Source organism: Pleurodeles waltl, chromosome 12 (assembly GCF_031143425.1).
Source record: "Pleurodeles waltl isolate 20211129_DDA chromosome 12, aPleWal1.hap1.20221129, whole genome shotgun sequence".
Taxonomy (NCBI): Eukaryota; Metazoa; Chordata; class Amphibia; order Caudata; family Salamandridae; genus Pleurodeles; species Pleurodeles waltl.
Genome location: NC_090451.1, coordinates 99,180,185 through 99,201,577, shown reverse-complemented (window position 1 = coordinate 99,201,577; position 21,393 = coordinate 99,180,185). Strand labels below are relative to the sequence as shown.

The window sequence follows — 21,393 nt, the reverse complement described above, 5'->3', positions numbered from 1 at the left end:
CTGAACCTGCTTGCACCAATGAAACCTACGAGTTAAGAATGCGCTAGTAGGATATGGAGAAATAAAACCCTGAAGTATGAGTGTGTTCTGCCCCCCTTTTCTGTCAGCCCCTTAGCTCCCCCAGACCTCTGCAAGCCGCCACGCAGCCCAGTCTCCCCCGCAGGCTGGGATGCAGGGAGGACCCGCATCCCCAGAGGGGCGCCACCTTCTACCAGAGACAGTGCAGGTAGAAACTGGGGCACCCTGTAAAGACTGAGGAGGTTTGGGGGTGGTGAGCTTTTAGGTCAGTAATTACGCTGTAGCTGGAAGGGAGCTCAGGGGCCTATAAAACAATACATTTTTAGGGGGGGGGGCAGAGAGCCTTGGGGACTTTCCATTTACCCTATACAGATCGTCCGTTTGCGAACCGGCTCAGGCTCCGATAATGTACACAGTCGTATAGTTTTCAAACGCAACAACGAAAAAGGTAGGATATTGTCACAGTTTGAAGGTATGTAAAGTAATTAAACCAAATGTGAAAAAAAAACATGGTGATGAACTTTGTATTTTCATGAACCAAGCAAATAAAGATGGGAGGGGGGGAAAGAAAGTAAGAACACACTAAATGTTTTTAGTGACAATCCTAAATTTCAAAACGGAACTGGGCTAGTTAGAAACCAGTCTTTCTTGTTGCAGGCATTTATAATCATGAACTTTAGGTAAAAAAATAAAATATTTTCTTCCGCCATTCAATGCAGAGGACAAATTATTTTGCTACTGTCTGTGTGTCAAGTGATTACACCATCTCTTCACACACAATTCAGTCTTTTCTGGGACATTGCTGACCTTAGCCAAGGTTTGAGTCAGCAGAGACCACTGAAGCGTCTTTCAGCCTCAAAAGAAGATACTGAAATAACTAAAAGAATCTTTAGTAGCTTATCAAACTGTGGAAAGGAAGCTCTCTGTTGGAAGCATTTGTGGGAGTAGTTCTACCAGTTTCAGGACTGTAGAGTACTTCAACAAACTTGATAATGTAGCTAACTTAGCTGGAAGGAGCAAAAGGGTCAGTTTTCTTTGTGATGAGCAACAGCGTCCATGCCACTGCCGGTTACAAGCAGCTCTTCAAGCTGTTTTTCGAAGTATTCAGGGCGATAGTAATCCCGGACAGTTACAGGATGGAACATTTCTGCTGCTCCATCATTTAGCACAACAGTCAGTGCGGCTCAATGGCATTAGGGTGGTACTTAGCAGTATAAACACTAGTTGTGCAGACACTGGAAAGATTCATCACTGAAAATCTTTAGTATTGCACTTTCTGCTACATTCACAGCAGCTAGTAGATATAGTTTGCTGGTGTCCTTGCACGGCAATATTCAAACATTCTAGAAGCTGCAGTACTTGGAGACCAATCTGAAAACCTAGGACGTTTGTTCCTTTCTAAACTTGTGCCAGCAAACCGCAAGCAGATACAGTCACATTGCCACTTATCTTGGAATCTGGTATTTGTTCTAGGGTTTCCAGAATAGGTTTGTAGTTCTTGTGTCTTCCTTTTAAACATTTGCAATGATTTTGACTAACTGGGTAAAAATAAAGAAACTTGAAAGTTGTCTACTGTAGCATTTCCTGTACATTGATTTACATACTTGTATGATTCATTGTCTCTGTTTAACCTATGTGTGTGTGTGTGTGTGTGTGTGATTTAAAGCACTCTGACAATATACTAGGAGCAGGAGGCCTATAAAAAAAATATAGGTGAGAGAAAGACTATGAAGAGAAGAGTTCCACATTTGGAGGGTGATGGGAACCACTTCTGTATAAACGTGCAGCACTAATCTGTGAAACCAAATTCGCATTTAGGTATTTTATTGCTGCTATTTATATAGCTTGGGTAGGTTGGAGAGCAACAAAACATTTTAAAACAGCAATAGAAAAAAAAAAAAAAAAAAAAAAAAATTTGGGTGCAGCAGGTATATTTCAGCTGTTGGTTTCCATACAATTAGAATTAGCTAAAAATCAGAAATTAATTGTATAATTTTTAGGAAGTAGTTTGGCTAAATTAATATGCCAAAGCCAGTACAATTCTGCAGGATTACAATATTATAAGCATGAGAAGCAGAGCAGGTAAAACACAAAATGCATTTCAGTTGGGAGATGGGCTAAATGCAGTATCTTGTAATCAGAACAGAGCAAGTCCTGCAGGTCATGTTTGGGCTTCATTTAAAATCTTGGCCTCTGGCCCATGTGTGAGGAAGAGTGCTTTGCTTTAGTTGCCAACCTGAACACCGGTTTCTGCTTTCAAGCCAGATAACCACAGAATTAGCACCAGCTATACAGGGAGTGCAGAATTATTAGGCAAATGAGTATTTTGACCACATCATCCTCTTTATGCATGCTGTCTTACTCCAAGCTGTATAGGCTCGAAAGCCTACTACCAATTAAGCATATTAGGTGATGTGCATCTCTGCAATGAGAAGGGGTGTGGTCTAATGACATCAACACCCTATATCAGGTGTGCATAATTATTAGGCAACTTCCTTTCCTTTGGCAAAATGGGTCAAAAGAAGGACTTGACAGGCTCAGAAAAGTCAAAAATAGTGAGATATCTTGCAGAGGGATGCAGCACTCTTAAAATTGCAAAGCTTCTGAAGCGTGATCATCGAACAATCAAGCGTTTCATTCAAAATAGTCAACAGGGTCGCAAGAAGCGTGTGGAAAAACCAAGGCGCAAAATAACTGCCCATGAACTGAGAAAAGTCAAGCGTGCAGCTGCCACGATGCCACTTGCCACCAGTTTGGCCATATTTCAGAGCTGCAACATCACTGGAGTGCCCAAAAGCACAAGGTGTGCAATACTCAGAGACATGGCCAAGGTAAGAAAGGCTGAAAGACGACCACCACTGAACAAGACACACAAGCTGAAACGTCAAGACTGGGCCAAGAAATATCTCAAGACTGATTTTTCTAAGGTTTTATGGACTGATGAAATGAGAGTGAGTCTTGATGGGCCAGATGGATGGGCCCGTGGCTGGATTGGTAAAGGGCAGAGAGCTCCAGTCCGACTCAGACGCCAGCAAGGTGGAGGTGGAGTACTGGTTTGGGCTGTTATCATCAAAGATGAGCTTGTGGGGCCTTTTCGGGTTGAGGATGGAGTCAAGCTCAACTCCCAGTCCTACTGCCAGTTCCTGGAAGACACCTTCTTCAAGCAGTGGTACAGGAAGAAGTCTGCATCCTTCAAGAAAAACATGATTTTCATGCAGGACAATGCTCCATCACACGTGTCCAAGTACTCCACAGCGTGGCTGGCAAGAAAGGGTATAAAAGAAGGAAATCTAATGACATGGCCTCCTTGTTCACCTGATCTGAACCCCATTGAGAACCTGTGGTCCATCATCAAATGTGAGATTTACAAGGAGGGAAAACAGTACACCTCTCTGAACAGTGTCTGGGAGGCTGTGGTTGCTGCTGCACGCAATGTTGATGGTGAACAGATCAAAACACTGACAGAATCCATGGATGGCAGGCTTTTGAGTGTCCTTGCAAAGAAAGGTGGCTATATTGGTCACTGATTTGTTTTTGTATGTCAGAAATGTATATTTGTGAATGTTGAGATGTTATATTGGTTTCACTGGTAATAATAAATAATTGAAATGGGTATATATTTTTTTTGTGTTAAGTTGCCTAATAATTATGCACAGTAATAGTCACCTGCACACACAGATATCCCCCTAACATAGCTAAAACTAAAAACAAACTAAAAACTACTTCCAAAAATATTCAGCTTTGATATTAATGAGTTTTTTGGGTTCATTGAGAACATGGTTGTTGTTCAATAATAAAATTAATCCTCAAAAATACAACTTGCCTAATAATTCTGCACTCCCTGTACTTGGGTGGCTATTTGTGACGTGACTTATGTTTTAATAGGTCACATCATAAATTATCCACGCACAAGGGATTGCAAAATGACTTGCCCAATGAACATTAATGAGACAGGGCACAATATGTGACCCTCAGTCATTGCTTGTAAATGAATGAATATGGCCTGCAAAGGATATTAGGCCTCCATCTCTGCTTTTGCATTTCCAAATGGGAACTATGTGGTGGGTGCAGAAGGCTTTGATGGGGTGGGTGGTGGGGGGGGGGGGGGGGGGGGGGGGGGGGTCATACAGTTGTGCAAGATCAATGAATTACAAGTCATACCTCTTTACTAATGCTCTCCATTTGAGATTATGTCTTGATTGCAGGTAGTAAGACAACTGTAACTTTCTCAGTATGCTCAGACCCCTTCAAAACAGTTTGTACAAGGCCACCAGCTTTCGGTCAAATTAGCTCCCTGAGTGAATGACCCAGCGTTCAGAGAAGATGGACCAACATTCAACTGGCACTGGTGCTTGATGTAAATCAGAATAATAAGATATTTGGGTAAAAGTTACAAATAAGTACCAGACTATGTTTATTGTTTCACTTCCAGTTTTCTTTATGTATAAGAAAGCTCAATTTCATCAATAGACTTTAAGCTGGAATTCTGAATGCTAAAATTTCTCAGAACATATAAAAAAAATATATATAACAAACTTTGGATTGGATATGAATCCTGGAGACAGAGTCCATCCAGACTGCATGCTGCAGCACGGACTGTACTTTGCTTGTATGGTGAGAACTGTGAGGAGTCCTTGATGTTGCCGACCCAGTGCCAAGCAGAGCAAAGGACACCCAAGGGGCAGGCTCTCCCGTCTCGCTCTGTTTATGGTTATTAGGCCAGTCTATGATAACTTCTGGGAAGCATAATTCAGAGCACTCTCCCTATACGTGCACAGAAGGGTTGGGGTTGCTCTCTCGGGCGCAAGACATTGACTGTTAAAAAATAATCAGGTCCTGGAAATAAAAGTGAACTTTACCCCACAGCCTTTTAGCAATACGGTCAAACTTTATAGTCTAGCTCTGGCTCAGCCCGAGCCAAAGTGAGCTGATCCTTTGTATGGCTCTAGTGTCCGCACCAATACACACAAGGCATTAACCTTTGATGTATAGCAGAAGAGAGGTGACCGCCTAGTGGCTGAATTGCACCATGTAAAACTACAAAACCCGAGGTCAATCCCTGCTTCATCAACCTGTCTGATCCCAGCAGATTTTATTTCTCTGTGCCTTCTTATTTCTTCATTATTACATACAACAGCACATTCAAATATGTGAGTTCAGGATGTGTGGTGTACAAAGACTTCTTTTGTTTGATAGACTATCCCCATCCTCCCAGCCCCTCTGTGCTCAGGAAAGATCATACCCCTCCCCTCAGGCCCTATGTGCCTAGCACACGTCATCATCCTCTCTCCAGACCCACTGTGCTTGCACCCATCACACCCCTCTCCTCAAAAAAATTAAAACTGTGATGGAGATATCAAAAGCAGTCAGGTACATCAATTGTAAACTGTGCTCTGAGATGGGAAACGCCCTGAAGGCCGACTCTGGAACAACGAAGTCGTGGGCAACAAAAGCGGAACTACGCTTTCCTTAACCACGACTTTGTTGTTTTGTGCCTTAACCACGCATGTGCTGAACAACACACATGCGTGGTTAAGGCACAAACAAGGGAGTCGGCTGAGGAGGATGACGCGATGAGTCAGGTAAGTGGGGCAGGGGTGGGGTTTTAGTTTTAGGGGCAGGGGGTCGGGGTATTTTTAGTTTTAGGTGCAGGGTCGGGGTTTAGTTTTAGGGGTGGGGGGGGGTCGGGGTATTTTTAGTTTCAGGGGCAGGAGTGTTGGGGTGGTTTCAGGGGAGGGGGTTGGGTAATTTAGGTTTTAGGGATGGGGTTGTTTTAGGGGTGGGGTGTTTAGGTTTAGGGGCAGGGTGGTTTTAGGTGTGGGGGTAGGGGTACTTTAGGTTTCAGGGATGGGGTGGGGGTTGTTTTAGGTTTTTCGGGGTAGGGTGGGGGTTGCGGTAGTTTTAGGGGCAAGGGTGGGGGGTTGGTGTGGTTTTAGGGGAGAGGGTGGGGGTGTCGTGGTAATTTTTAGGGGTGGGGGGTCAGGGAGGGACGCATGCTGGAACAATGCATGCCTATCCCTAATGCCTTTACCAGGAATGCCTTTACAACCAAAAATCGTTGTTAAGGCATTCGTGGTAAAGGCATTAGTGGTAACAACGCGCTCGTTGTTCCGACCTCGTTGTTCCGGCATGCGTTGTTCCGGCATACATTCCTCTGAGATCGCAGTTCTACTCCTCTGTGTTATCTTTGGCATCTCGGCTCCACATCAGTCAAAACTTGGAGCATTTACACTGAAGAAGCTGTTAGTCTTACAGCTTATAGTAAGAACTGTGTACTGAAAACGATAACCCCACGTAATGCTGTGTGATTCTGCACACTATATTTCCATACTCCATTTCTCATGCCTGTGCATTGTCTGCCACCCCGACGTCACATGGAGCGGCGCTGTGTGAAATGGAATATTAATTTATTTCCTGTTTAGGATGAATCAATTACGATACAAGTAAAACAAAAAAAAAAAAAAACACAAAAAAAACTGGCTTGGAGACCTTCACTAAAGTTAAATATATATGCGGAATTACACCCCCCTTCTTCCGAGAATCAAAGATATCTGGGCATGCTATGTACATTTTATTGCATGCTGCTGAAGAGGACGGTGTTGAACCATCGAGCTTACCTCGCCCAACCCACATTTTAGAGATATGTGTGATGCCAGTAGCCAGATCTAACAGACAACAATACAACATGCAATCTAACCGCTGGGATGGTCAAACGGCATCTTGCTGTTTAGGGCCTTTTGCACTCGCTCTTACGGGCATGGACTGCACTCACTGTATTCCCTATAACATTGTGAAACGTGTGCAGATTTATGCAGAGGCATTGATAGAAACATTGTATTGCTGATGCCTTGCTCGACTATCAACAATGTACCCTGACGTGTAACGGATTCTTTTTTTGTGCTTTATGTCTGTACTCCTAAAACTTGAAAAGTAATAAAACAAATGATGCAAGTTAAACGACAATATTAAAAACAGAAAAGATCATAATAAAATTCAATATGCTCACGTATGTAATAACAACAAATAACGCTACGTAAAACTGCCCAAAAAAGTGCCTTCTCCCAGCCACCCAAGTTTTAACCGAACCCTTCATTAATTAGGTAAAAACATTAGGCGTAGATCTAAGATACCCTTTTAGAAGCTGAATTGTGAAGTGTGAAAAGGTAAAATCTGGGCTCAATCTCGGTTTCCCTGTTTCACCAAATGGTGTGATCCTAGGCAAATGCTAGATTTCCCTGAGCCTCCTATCAGCATACAGGTGTCTGTTCCCTCTGTAGACCTTCCTCGTTGCCCCGCAGGGCTGGTCTTCAAAGCGGCAGGTGGTGGGGGGGGGGGGGGGGGAAGGGTATAGCCGGGCAAACAGGAAACACTGCTTTCTCCTCCTTTTTCCCTTTGTCCCAGGCATGCTGAATGCGAGCAGCTGTAGACAGCACAAACAAAAGGGCTAAGGGAGTAGGTAGCCTCTGACTCCCCTTCATGTGACCATCAGATTGGTCACAGAGAACTAAAAGCAGGTCAGCTGTTCAAGTTCAGGGCCATTATAGGTAGCACTTTGGGGTGTTAATGGCCCTGCGAATCATGGAAGCGAGTGGGAAATTATTTTATCCCCTTGCCCCCCACCTTCATCCCCAATACCCCCTCACTCCAAAATCAGGGGGAGGGGGAATACATCTCCCGCATCCCCACACTTACTATGCCCCTGTATGTCAGGGGGCGCCTAAAATGTTCTGCTAGGAGCCCCCTCATTTTAGGGCACCCCCCGCTATCTCACTAAAAGAATGTGTCGATCTGTCCACAGCAGTCAAAGGAAGCTCAGGGGGTTGGACTTAAAAAAAAACCTCCGTTGCCTTAAAGGCAGAGGGTTCTGGGGGATTTTAAATGTCAGGGTTCCGGGGTCAGACCCCACAGTGTGCCTGGGGACCTGCTCAGCCATCTACCTACTTTGGGCAGCACAGTGGCACGCTGCCTCCCATCTCTCTTGACCCCAAGTCATGCCAGCTCGTGCCACACAGACCACAGGCCTGGAGAGGGCAAACCGGCAAGGAGGAACTGGCATTTCCCAAGATGTTTAGACTAGGCTTGCAGCCTCAACCGATGATGATGTGATGTTTTCAGTCCTAGGATTTCATTTGCAATAAATGCGTTCTGGAAGTTGACTTCTTAGCTTTCTACTACTGACAACATGCAGAATAAATGTTAGCATAGAGAGGAACATGGTGTAATGGGGCAGACTTTTGAGACGAGACCCCTGGCTGTTGTACCATAGTGCTTACTAGCTTGGAGCCAACCTCTCCAAGGCGCTAGGCCGTAAGTGGAGGGAGGGAACACAGACAAGCTGGGGGCACAGCAGTAGTAAGGTGTGACCTCACTAAACACCGACCCTGCACATAACACCTCCCCTCCCGCGTGAGCGCCCCTGCCACAGGCAGGGTCAGACTGGAACCCCAAATCAGCCCTGGCAACATGGTCAAACCACCCCCAGACTGCCGGAAGCCACAACCTGAATGGGGGCACGTGGGCATGATTGGCTCATGGCAGCCCATCAGGGTCAGAAAGCAGAAGGCGAGTGGTCAGACTGGCCCTGTCACAGGAAGGAAAATCTCAGGTTCTTTTGACAGCATAAACCAGGTACCGTTCCCGTGCCTTCCTTCTGTGCGTCCTGTAGGTTTCATCTTGTGCCGCTCTTCCCTGGACGTGGCCCTGGTCAGTGTGGCTGATGGGAGCGCATATCCCTACTCACACAAGGTAGCGCCGAGAGGCCTGGTGCAAGGATTTAATGGGGAAAGAGGAAGCACGCAAGATGCAGAACTGACCATGCCTACACCATACGAGGCCAGTCCATAATGAACTCACTGGGGCGTTCCTCTGACCGCTATATAGCCGCTAACAGGTAAGGTGAACTTGGTCCTAGCGTGTAGGATGATAAATTTGTTCACGTCATAAAGAAGCCTTGTTTCCACTCCTAAGCATCAATTTGAGACCCTAATATGTTTTGGAAGTTGCTTCTCTTGAACCAACTGGACTGAAACACATGCGGACAATGATCTGGAAGTGAAACATGGCACTTGGAGATTTAGAGCTGGTGCAGGTCTGACACAGGGTCGGCATTGAACAAAAAAAAAAAAAAAAAAAAAAAAAAAAAAAAAAGACCCGGACACCAATAGAGTGTCCTACGTTAGCAAAGCATATAGGTAAAAATGTGGTAATATGTCAAATAAATAGTAAAAGTGTCCCACGGCCCATAAACCACCCCAAAACTGCTAAAAATAAAAAAAACAGCCCACACACCGATCTGTCAGACCAGCCCATCCGGCCCTGCCCGATTGCCCTATGGGCCGGTCCGACCCGGCTGCCAAGTGCAACATCAACCCTTCCCACCAAGGAGTGGTTCAGTCCTGCAGACTTTTCAAGAGTTTATAGTCGACTATCCTAGTGGTCCTTGTGTGAGCACCGAGTGCACCGGAAGCAGCCAGACAGACGGTCTTTCTTCAGACAAACACCCCTAAGCGGTCCTTTCTGGCGTCACGCGCTTCCCGTGCTTTTCATGTTTATTCAAAGCCTTCATATCTCGGGGACCAGCTGATATTCAAAAGATCGAGCCACAAAGCGGAAGTTACAGATAGCCGATGAACAACCCTTTGTGAAGAGTGTTGCATATAAATGGGAATGCTTTGCTGCTTGCAAAGGTTTCTGGGAGTTTTTCATACAAGTGTTGCTCTAAAACTGAGAAGATCAATGGAACTGGTTGCACTTTTTGCACCCCGTTTCTGAAAACCACAGATAAGGAGCTGGGGTGCGTTTTTCACAAACTATTAATTTCTATGGAAATAACAAAGTGCACTGTAAACAGCGTCATAGAAAGAAAACCAGGTTTATTGGTAAAAGGTTACATGATTTAATTAAAATATTATGATCAGTAGATAGTATGATTAGTTGCGTGGTCCATGAAAGGCTATTTGCGTGCAAGTAGATCAGCAAGTCTAGTTTTTAGATCAGCCCTTTCTAATCAGACCACTATTGTCCCAAATAATTCATACATAATGCACATATTTAGAGGGGCTTTTGGCTACCGCACTTCATCCACTGGTTTGGTAAGCTGTCACTCACATTTTGGTTCCACCCATCACAGCACGTAGCATGAGGCATTTGGTCAGCTTACCGCTACCCTCGCTTTCAGTGACTATCCACCGCCTGTGTGCATTGTTCACATCCACTTAAAAAGTAGTTCCTTTCTCTTCAGTAACAAACCTGGTTCAAAGTGCATTTTATTTCACATATTTTTATTAATTTCAAGCATCAGCTTTGTATTTTCGTAGACACCGGTCGGTGTCCAGTTAAATAGTGACTTTTTTTCTGTCTTCTTTTTAATATTACTGTAATAAAGTATTTAGGTCATATTGTAACATTGAGGCTGTGTGTGATTGGAGTATTTGGTTAGGCAGTCATGTATTCTTGCCACCTTCGTTAGATATTAACCACCGCACCAGCATCCTAAGGCCAGATGTACTTGTATTACTAGTGATTATAGAATTGCATTCTGCTACTTGTGGTTCTGTGTTTACAATAGGAAAATGGATAAAAGCGAATGTAAGGGAAAACAATAATACTCGATAAGTTACGCACAATTTGTCATATTTTGCTTGACAACCATATTTTACATTTTTGAAAGACATAATGGGCCGGATTACATTATATGGGATACTCTGTCACAAATGCGACAGATATCTCGTCCGTCAGATCACAAGTTCCATTATATTCTATGAAACTTGTAAAATGGCAGGCGGGATATCCGCCACGTTTGGAGTATCCATCCGCCAAGGTTGTAATCAGGCCCCACAAAGCCTCATTATGGAGTCCTTGCAACACCCAATGCTGTAATACAGTGCCTGGGAATCCAAATACAATGGGATGTTGTAATCCGTGAGTGTGGTATTACAGACTCAATAAAGAGTGTGATCCTGATAAAACAGGGATCACCAGTGGGAACTGGCACAGGCACACCAATCTTCCAGACCTGCCAACTTCACCAAAAACCTCACAGTGTGAGGAGAGGGTGGGGCCTCTGAGGGGGTGTGGCCCCTGTCAAGAAGCACCTAAGAGTCACTTTTGCCACCACCCTCACCCCAAAACTCCTCAAAAAAAAAAAAAACAAAAAAAAAAAAAACAGCTTTGCTGAGGCTGCTGCCAATGTCCTGGATGTTTTCACTCCCATTAATGGACATCAGCAGTAAAAAGCCCAGAAAACTAGCAGAAAGCCACTGTTTACAGTGGTTTTCATCTCATTTTCTCTGCCACCATGTTGTATTTGCTCCTCACCTGCAGACCGTATGATGGAAGCCAATATCGTGGGTCACACGGTGGCACTGTGAGTGGCAGGTATGATTTTCATACATTTTCCAACATTTCTGGTCACTTCTCCTGTAAAAACATGTTACCATTTATTTTCTGGCTAAATGTGGACGTGGCATTATTCCCTGTTAGAAACGGGGTCCTCTGGTTCGCAGTCAGTTTGCACTCTATCCAAGGAGGGACCCTCACTCTAGTCAGGGTAAGGAGGATACACAGCTCAGATAACCCCTGCTCACCCCCTTGTTAGCTTGCACAAGCAGTCAGGCTTATCTCTGAGGCAATGTGTGAAGTATTTTTACCAACACACACAGTAACACAGTGAGAACACCACAAAGTGACTCCACACCTCTTTGAACAAATAGTCAATATTTATCTAAATCAAACAAGACCAAAATGACAAAAATCCAACATACACAAGCAAAGGTATGAATTTTTAAAGGAAAAAGAATCTTAATCCATAGAAGTCAATGGTTGCGTTATTTTAACACAAAATACCTGGTATGCGTTGAAAATAAAGCCGCAAGGGTGATGGTGCGTCAGAAAAGCAAGCGATGCATCAATTCCTTACTTGCAAGTGAGGCCACGTGTCGATTCTTTACTCGCACTGGAGGTCATGTGCCAATTCTTTACTCGCAAGGAGGCCATGCGTGGATTCTGGGTGTGTAGCCTAAGAATCCGTGCGTTAATGATTGCATATTTTGACGCCCAGGATCCGTGCGTGGAAATGTTTGATGCACTGTGTGAGGAGGCAGTTGCTGTGTCTAATTTTCAGCCGATGAACGGGTGGTGCTTCGATTTTTCTGATGCACGAACAGCGGTGCATGGGTTCCCCCCCGTAGGTTACCAGGTTCTACTTCTAAGGGCCCAGGGACTGGATTTTGCACCACTTAGCAAGTCTGGACTCTCAGCAGAAGAGCCCAGGCGCTGGCAGATGAAGTCTTTGATGTCCCCGAGGCTTCAGAACAGGGGGCAAGCTCAGTCCAAGCCCTTGGAAAAAAAAATTACAAGCAGGATTTCAGAAAGCAAAGTCCAGTTCTTTCCCTTTTCAGGCATCAGGCCAGCAGAGCAAAGCAACTGGCAGAGTGGCTTTGTCCTCCTCAAGCATCAAGCTCTTCTCCTTGGCAGAGGTTCCTCTTGATCCAGAAGTAATCTGAAAATCTGGGGTCTTGGATCCACTACTTACACTCATTTCTGCCTTTGAAATAGGCAAAATCAAAGGAAAGTCTCTATTGTTCATAAGATCCTGCCTTGCCCAGGTCTGGCCGCAGACACACCGGGGGGTTGGAGACTGCATTGTGTGAGGACAGAGAAACCCCTTTCAGGTGTGTCAGCTCCTCCCTCCCCTCTCTAGCCTAGGAGACTCAATAGGATATGCAAGCTATACCCCAGCTCCCTTTGTGTCACTTTCTAGAGGGAATTTGCAAACAGCCCAACTGTCATGCTGACCCAGATGTGGATTCCACAGGCACAGAATGGTTAAGCAAGAAAATGCCCATTTTCTAAAAGTGGCATTTTCAAACAGACAAACTAAAAACCAACTCTATCAAAAGATGTATTTTTTAAACTGAGTTCAGAGACCACAAACTCCATTTCTTTATCTACTGCCAATGGGAAACTGCACGTAAGATATTTAAAGGCAGTCCCCATGTTAACGTATGGGAGGGATAACCCTTACAATAGTTAAAAATGAATTTGGCAGTATTTCACTATCAGGGCATGCAAAACATACCAGCACATGTCCTACCTATGAAATATACTACACCCTGTCCATGAGGCTACCTAGGACCTACATCAGGGGTGGCGTATATGTAGTAAAAGGGAAGGTTTGTGCCTGGCTATTGGGTACACATGAGAGGTTGAATTGGCAGTGCAAAACTGCATACACAGACACTGCAGTGGCAGGTCTGAGACATGATTACAGGGCTACTCGTGGGTGGCACAATCAGTGCTGTTGGCTACCTAGAAGCATTTAATTTACAGGCCCTGGGCACCCATAGTGCTCTTTGCTAGGGGCTTATCAGTAAATCAAATGTGCCAATCATGGAAAACCAATTACCAGTATCCTTTAGAGAGAGAGCACTTGCACTTTAGCACTGGTTAGAAGTGGTAAAGTGCCCAGAGTATCAAAACCAGCAAAAACGAATCACAGCACAGGGTCCAAAAACAGGGCCTTCCCACCCGCAAAAACAGGTAGTTTTGAATTTGATAATTTTGATGTGCCCACATGGTGTTTTGGGTCATTTCCTTTCGCAGGCATTAGGCCTACCCACATAAGTGAGGTACCACCTTCATCGGGAGACCTGGGTAAAAGACTGGGTAGATGGAAGTTTGTGGTTCCCCTCAGATTTCAGAACTTTGGAGCACTGAAATGTGAGGAAAGTTTTTTTTGCCAAATTTTGAGGTTTGTTGATGGTTCTGGGTAACAGAATCTGGTAAGAGCACCACAAGTTATCCCATCCTGGGATTCCCTAGGTGTCTAGTTTTGACAAATGCACAGGTTTGGTAGGTTTCCCTAGGTGCCGGCTGAGCTACAGGCCAAAATTCACAGCTAGGCACTTTCCAAACAACACGTCAGATTTCAATGTAAAAACGTGATGTGTCCATGTTGCATTTTCTGTCACGGGCATTAGGCCTACCCACATAAGTGAGGTACCATTTTTCAATCGGGAGGCTTGGGGGAACACAGAATAGCAGAACAAGTGTTATTGCCCCTTGTCTTTCTCTACATTTTTTCCTTCCAAATGTAAGACAGAGTGTAAAAAAAAAAATGTCCTGTAATTCACATGCTAGTATAGGGTCCCCGGAATTCAGAGATGTGCAAATAACCACTGCTTTTCAACACCTTATCTTGTGCCCATTTTGGAACTGCAAAGGTTTCATTGATACCTATTTTTCACTCTTTAGTTTTCACCAAATGAATTGCTGTATACCCGGTATACAATGGAAACCCATTGCAAGGTGCAGCTCCTGTACTGGCTCTGATTACCTAGGGTTCTTGATGAACCTACAAGCCCTAGATATCCCGGCAACCAGGAGAGTCCAGCAGACGTAACTGTTTATTGCTTTCGAAAATCTGACATCGCAGGAAAGAGAGTAAAATGTGGAGATAAATGGCTGTATTTTTCAGCTCAATTTCAATATTCTTTTATTTCAGCTGGTATTTTCTGCAGGAAAACCTTGTAGGATCTACACAAAAGATCCCTTGCTGCATTCAGAATGTGGTCTACTTTTCAGAAACGTTTAGCTGTCCAGGATCCAGCACTGGTTTCACACCCATTTCTGTCACTAACTGGAAGGAGGCTAAAAGCACAACAACAACAACAACAAAAAAAGTAAAAATGGGGTATGTCGCAGTAAAATGCCAAATTTGTGTTGAAAAATTTGTTTTTCTGATTCAAGACTGCCTGTTCCTGAAAGCTGGGAAGATGGTGATTTTAGCACCACAAACCCTATGTTGATGCCATTTTCAGGGGAAAAAACCACAAGCCTTGTTCTGCAGCCCTTCCCCCCCCGATTTAAGTAAATAAATAAATAAAAACCCACACAAAATGGTCGCTGTATTTTGGCGCCCTCCAGGGAATCCACAAACTCTGGAAACCTCTAGAATCCCTAGGATGTTGGGAAAAAAAAAACAAGGACACAAATGGGGCGTGCGTAGGTGGTTTATGTGGACAAAAAGTTATCAGGTCCTAAGCGCGAACTGCCCCAAATAGCCAAACGTAAGGCCTGGCACCTGAGGGGGAAAGGGCCTTGCAGCGAAGGGGTAAATATTGAGGCCTGCACTCTGCAGGGCCTTCAGCACTTCCTGGAGGTAGTGTCAGTGGTCCTCCTAGCTGGAGCTGAAGACAGCAATGCCGTCCAGGTAGGCGGCACTGAAGTTCTCCAATCCAGCCAGGACCTGGTTGACCAGCCTCTGGAATGTGGTAGGGGCGTTCTTCAACTCAAAGGGCATGACATTAAACTGGTAGTGTCCCTCTCGTATTGGGAAGGCAGACCTCTCTTTTGCCCCCTCTGTTAAGGCAATTTAGACGATCAAACGTGCTGAGGAACTTGGCAGCTCCCAACTGGTGAATGAGTTCATCTGCACTGGGCATGGGTGGGCTTTAATCCTGGCGATTGCATTGACCCCCCAGTAGTCAACACAGAACCTAAGTTCAGGTGTGATACCAGGTGAAACGGCCTTGGGGACCAGGACCACAAGGCTGGACCAATGGCTGATGGAGAGCTCAATCACCCCTAACTCCAGCATCTTGGAGACTTCCTCCGCGATGCTGTTTCTCACTCTGTCAGTTTACATGTAAGTCCTATGCTTAACCGGCCGACTGTCCCCAGTATCAATGTCATTGGTGCACCAGTGGATGAACCCAGGTGTAAGTGAGAAAAAGGAGGCAAACTCTCTCAGCAACTGCAGGCAGTCCCTCCTCTGATCTAGGGTCAGAGGAGGGACAGAGGTTTACAGCCTCCACTGACCCAATCTGCTCTTTGGCAGACAGGAGGTCAGGAGAGGCTCATTCTTCTTTTCCACCCAGTCATCTGTAACCAAGAGCATGGTCAACCCAGACCTCTCCAAGCTGGGTTTGAGGCGGCTCACGTGTAACACTCTCAAAGGGTTTCTAGGAGTCTGCATGTCCACCAAGTAGGTGACATCACTTTTGCGCTCCTTCACCTCAAATGGTTCAGACCAACCGTCTTGGAGAGCACAGGGCTCTACTGGCACCATCACCCACACCTTCTGGCCAGGCTGAAACTCAGAGGCTACCCTCCAGATTCTCTTGGGCAAGTTTCCAGAATTGGGCTGTCTGGCTCCTCATGGCCAGCATGTAACTGAATACATCCTGGGGGTGCTTCTGGGGAGCTTACTCCTAGCCCTCCTTCACCAAACTGAGAGTCCCTCTTACAAGGTGATCACACAGAAGTTCAAAAGGGCTGAAGCCAACCTCCTTCTTTGGTATCTCTCAGTAAGCAAACAGGCATGGTAACAAGAAGTCCCACTCGCACCTCATGAGGTCAGAAAGACCCATAATCATGCCCTTCAGGGTATGGTTTAATCTCTCAACCAACCCATTGCTTTGGGGTGGTAAGGTGTGGTGAAAAAACCTTCCACATGGCCTTCATGTACAGTGACATGAAACTGGTACCCAGTCAGACACCACCTCCTTGGGGAAACCCACACAGGTAAACATCCCCATCATTGCCCTGGCCATTGTAGGCGCAGTCACTGTCCTCAGGGGAATAGCTCCAGGTAGCAGGAGGCATGGTGCACCACGACCAGGATAAACCTGTTGCCCATGGTGAATTTGGATCTAGAGGCCCCACAATGTCAATGCTCACCCGCTCAAAAGGGGTGCTCACGACAGAAAAGGGTTGAAGAGGAGTCCTGCACCTCTTCCCGGATTTGCCACTCACCTAGCAGGTCTGACAAGTCCTGCAGAATGCATCGGAGTTCTTTCTCACTTGAGGCCAGTAAAAGATCTCGACAAACCTGTCAAAGGTCTTGCCCTGCCTCAAATGAACAGCCAGTGGCACTTCATGAGGCAGAACCATTAGGAAGGTTCTGAAACACTGGGGTACCACCAGAACACTGTCTGCCCCAGGCTCAGCAACCTTAGGCTCACTATACAGGAGATCATTCTCCCAGTACACCAGACGAGTCCCAGAGGTGTCACCAGCTGCCTGGGCCTGCTTCCAAAGACCCTCAAGGGTAGGGCATTCTTTCTGCGCAGAACTCTTCCCTGCTGGGGCCTCCTTCCTGGTGCCAATGGATCAGCTCAGGCAGGTCCTCCTGTTCAGACAATTCTTCTCCTGTAGGTTCTGTGGCATTCCCCTCAGGTTCAGCATCCTCCCGGGCCGTGGGAATCTCAGGAGAGGGTTTCCCGTGCCCCTTCCATTCCTGGTAGGCACCTGGGACACTATTTAGGGCTCCAGGTCCTCTTGACTACCCTCTCTGGTGGTCTTGGACCGTGTGTTCATGCATGCCCAATCTGGCAATCCCAACATTTCCACTGAGCTCCACCTCCTTCTAGGCAGTATGCTCTAGGTCATTCCCTAGGAGACAGTCAAAAGGCATGGATGAACTCACAAATAGCCTCAAGGAACCTATCAGGAATTCACAAACAGCCCAACTGTGAGTCTAACCCAGACGTGGATTCAACAGGCAAGCAGAGGCACAGAACGGTTAAGCAAGAGAATGTCCACTTTCTAAAAGTGGCATTTTCAAATAGACAATCTAAAAGCCAACTCTACCAAAAGATGCATTTTAAAACTATGAGTTCAGAGACCCCAAACCTCTATCTGCTCCCAATGGGAAACTGCATTCAAAAGATATTTAAAGGCAGTCCAACTGTTAACCTATGGGAGGGTAAGGTCTTGCAATACTGAAAAACGAATTTGGCAGTATTTCACCATCAGGACATGCAAAACACACTAGTACATGTCCTACCTTTTAAATACACTGCACTCTGCCCTTTGGGCTACCTGGGGCCTAACTTAGGGGTGACTTACATGTAGTAAATGGGAAGGTTTGGGCCTGGTAAGTGAGTACACTTGCCAGGTCGAATAGGCAGTGCGAAATTGCACACACAAACACTGCAGTGGCAGGTCTGAGATACGTTTACAGGGCTACTCATGTGGATGGCACAATCAATGCTGCAGTCCCACTAGTAGCATTTTATTTACAGGCCCTGGGCACCCATAGTGCACTTTACTGGGGACTTACCAGTAAATCAAATGTGCCAATCATGGAAAACCAATCACCAATATCCTTTAGACAGAGAGCACTTGCACTTTAGCACTGGTTAGAAGTGGAAAAGTGCCCAGAATATCAAAACCAGCAAAAACTAATTATAGCACAGGGTTCAAAAACAGGGGGTCAGAAGCGAAAAGTACATGGAAACCATGCCAACAGATGCCAGGTCTAGCATTCCCGTAGCACTTTCAATCTTACATCACCCACTAACTGTGGCAACCAGTTGAAGAGGATTTCTTCCCAGTTCATAATGAGGCCCAAAGAATAAAGTTAGTCCAAATGACCCATAAGAGATGTGGCAGATTACTCCAGTCATGTCTTTTTACAGTACTTGTAATCGCTTCTCGACATGGACATATAAAAGTGCCGATACCAGTGGCGGCTCCACCACTATTGTGGAGGAGTGTCGCCCCCGCAAGCAGCAATCGCTCCAAATCCTTTCACAAGGAAAGGATAATAAACTGTTTATTATCCTTTCCTTGTGAAAGAGGCGGGGCATTGGGGGTGACGAGCAGAGGGTAGTGCACTGTGCACTCCCCTTAGAGCGCATGTGTTCGTCCGGGCGCACCAAACACACATGCGCAGAGGGCTCTCTCGAGCACAGTCTCCCAGTCTGCCTGGGCACTCCCAGCCAATCCAAACGCTGCATTGTCCGCAGGGCAGGCTGGGAGCCTGTGCCTGCGTGCAGCAGAGGAGCGGCACAGAGCAGAGGTAAGTTTTTACATTTTTTTTTTGTTTTACTATATTAATTCTTCCAGCCCCCCGTGCCGCCCCCAGTAATTCCTCGAGCTGCGACTGGCAGGCACTCAGTATTCTGAGTATCTGTCTGCTTCTGAGAAGTGCTGGTACTCTCCCAGTAAAAGTATCGCACCTGGAAGGAAAGTGGAGATACTGGCTCTATATAATTAAAGTGCAGATGCTGAGCATCTGTGAGTAAGCGCCCATGTTAAGCTCTGCTTGTAATTGTAATACAAAACTATGGGCCAGACGTACGAAAGTGGGAATACCTTTTTCCTAATTGCAATTCTCTCTGAATCGCAAATTAGGAAATCCGTATACCTAATCTATGGAACTCCTTTAAGTTTCATTAGCAATTCCTAGTGGATCACAAATAAACCTACCTCATGAATATTAATGAGGTAGGTCATAATTTGCAGCCCATTAGGAATCACAGCCACAGGGATGGTGGCTTGCTGGGCTCCCCAGACCAACAGGTCTATTATTTCTTTTTAATAAAAACAACATTTTGATGCATTTAAAAATGAAAAGTTTTATTTTCAATCAATTTTTTAAGAGTAGGCATTGGTCCCCGGTACCTCTGCCTGCTCTTAAAAAATGTTTTAGAAACATTCAAAAAAGTTGGGTAACCGCCTATTTGAAGTAGGTGGTAAAATTTGACTGTTTTGCAACTGCAGAACATTCTTACATAACACTTTGATTCAGTAATAGGAAGGGGCGCCCTAAACACGCCCCTTCCTAATACCAAATGGGTATGTATTCGCAATTCCAAACTACAATTCGGTAGCGCGTTACCAAATCGCAATTTGGGATTAATATATACCAAAATGAGTTTTGAGGGTCGCAACGGTCCGACCTTGCGAATCAGGCCATTTGCAATCTGAACAAAGCTTGATACATCTGTCCCTATGTGCCCTGAATTTTATTAAATAAACAAGATTGGCAATATTAGCAGTGTACCACTTCCTGTGTCACTCAGCGTGTCAAGCGAGAAGAAGCCAAACATTATGACTACATACATGCCAACAATTTAGAAGACAAAAGTGGGAGACTGTAAAAGAATAATCAGGAAAACGTATTTCCCCCCATTGACTTCTATTGAAGCAGAGGCAATTTCAGGCAGGAGGCAGACAAAATAAAGACCTTTTTTGCTTCCAAAATCGGGAGTCTCCTGCCTGAATCGGGTATATGCATGTATGAGATTGGGCACAAGAGACATGCCACAGACGTGTACAATGAAAGGCTGCCAGCTTTGCCTGCACCAGCCCACTGAGATGTCACCGACTGAACCACAACCGTATCGGGCTTTGAGAAGGACCAACGCGCAGGAGGGTGATTTCCTTAGCGCCTCTTGGTCGAGGCGCATGAAGTCAACGCCACAACTGCTATGCAAGACAGATCTCTGCACACTCGGGGGCTCACTGGTGTCTTGATCAGTGCAGGAGCAGCTGCCGCGGTTTTTAGCAACTCAGACAGCGGTAGATGGTCGCTTGTCATGAAAACCTCAAAGGAAAAGAGTTGCGCGTGGCTGGAAATGTAGCAGACCTCTCTGAAGTAATTAACGTAACACAATAAGTAATACGCAACAAAACTGAAAGAGAATGCAGTACAACTACTAGCACAAAACTTCAGCAAAACAACGAAATCACCCAGCACAAAAACAACACGGCGCTTCACCACCTAAACAAAAACGCTGCACAATCAACAGGCGCAAACATTCTTGGCACACATCACCAAATCCGTTACCAGCGAGAAACGGCGTTCGCAACAAGTACCGCCTCACCACCAGGACACGGGACACAGTCTAAGCGCTTTATGACTCAGCCACAACCTTCTCTGGTGAGAGACTGAAGTGAGAGCACCGGGAGGGCCAGTGGTGGGCGCGCCGGCGGAGGAGAGGCCCCGGTAGCGCCCAGTACCTGCAGCAAGCACCCTCGGTGCGGTCCCCGGCCCCTCTGACGCTGGCCCGGGCCCCTGGACCTCTTTGCGCGGTCTCTGTCCCTCGGTGGGCGCTAGTCAGGACGCGCTGCGCACTCACACGCCTGTGGCTGCAGAGACGGCCCTCAGAGGCTGGAGAGGAGGCGTCCAAAGCCGTCCACAGTTCACCGTCTCCAGGCAGACGCCGCTGCTTCCTCCACGCCTAGTGATGTCCGGTGGGGGAGGCCGGCACAGCCCGTCCCCGCCTCCCACCGGGCCCGGGGCAGCCGCGCCCCCTCCAGAGCAACCACGTGCTGCGCCCCTGGCTCCCCTGCCAAAGCCGGAGGCCCTGGTGTGTTGACACGCTCGGGCTCGTGGGATGCTGCCAAACGAGAACACCAACTTTCTTGAGAGTTAGTGCACCTGCGCGCAGTTTGCAGCTCAGAGTTACCAGGGTCATCGTTTAAGGCCTCCTGGGTTGGGTCAGAGACAGCGGAGCACCCCTGTCAGTTAAAGCTGGAAAGAAGGAAAAGTTATCTTTTTTTTCCTGCAACAATGTTGCTTTTTAAGGCCACCCGAGGAAGGAGCGAGGAGTTGGACCAAACTTTTAGCAGCTGTTCATTAAG

The 21,393-nt window shown here is 46.1% G+C and overlaps 1 protein-coding gene across 2 annotated transcripts in view; it reads right to left on the bottom strand.

The window, feature by feature from the left end:
• Positions 1–21,026, bottom strand: part of LOC138267458 (transmembrane protein 272-like) — a 134,798-nt gene extending 113,772 nt beyond the window's left edge. Inside the window, exon 1 of one of the 2 annotated variants that reach the window (XM_069216403.1) lies at positions 20,889–21,026. The gene's annotated coding sequence lies outside the window, so the exon portion shown is untranslated. Of the gene's footprint in view, positions 1–20,769 lie in introns of both variants that reach the window. The other variant, XM_069216402.1, reaches the window with a different exon arrangement.
• Positions 21,027–21,393: the final 367 nt, after the last annotated feature.